This window comes from Nicotiana attenuata, chromosome 2 (assembly GCF_001879085.1).
Source record: "Nicotiana attenuata strain UT chromosome 2, NIATTr2, whole genome shotgun sequence".
NCBI lineage: Eukaryota > Viridiplantae > Streptophyta > Magnoliopsida > Solanales > Solanaceae > Nicotiana > Nicotiana attenuata.
In genome coordinates, this window is record NC_031990.1 from 74,898,151 (window position 1) to 74,898,798 (window position 648).

General features: G+C 35.3%; 1 protein-coding gene across 1 annotated transcript in view; it reads right to left on the reverse strand.

Annotated features, from left to right (window-relative positions):
* Positions 1–648, reverse strand: part of LOC109212793 (uncharacterized protein C24B11.05) — a 4,189-nt gene extending 3,541 nt beyond the window's left edge. The window contains exon 1 of the mRNA XM_019376474.1: positions 509–648. The gene's annotated coding sequence lies outside the window, so the exon portion shown is untranslated. The remainder of the gene's footprint in view (positions 1–508) is intronic.

Sequence of the window (648 nt, forward strand, 5' to 3'; positions counted from 1 at the left end):
AAAGAGAACTACCCTTCGTCCAGTTGTAGCTCCGCCCTTGATTTCAAGAAATGTCACCTTTCTATATCTGGAAATATGTTAACTTTTAACTTTTCATTTTACCTTTAACGATATGCCATAAATGTCTTAAAAGTTACTCCCTCCATTTCAATTTATGTGAACCTGTTTGACTGGGCACGGAGTTTTAAAAAAAATGAAGACTTTTGGAATTTGTGGTCCTAAACAAGCCAAAAAAAGGGCCCAGAATATTTGTGTGGTTATAAAAGCTTCTTATTAAGGGTAGAATTATAAGTTTAAACTAAATTGTTACCAAATTTAGAAAGGGGTCATTCTTTTTGGAACGGACCAAAAAGGAAATAGGTTCACATAAACGGACAGAGAGAGTACAAAAGTTGTAGAGTAGTATATTTTTTCAAAAGTCCGTACTCGATCAAATGAAAGGGAGGGAGTGTTTGCCACAGAAAAGGCTAGCTAAAACTCAAGCAGTACTATGCTTTAATTTAATTACCTGGCAGATGAAAATCTTGAAGGAAATTAAAGAAGCTAGCTCGACAGCTTCCTGCACCTACAGGATACAAATTAATAACGTATGATCCAAAGGATATGATGGCTTTGATTCGATGATGACTACTTCATGAAGAGTTGAAG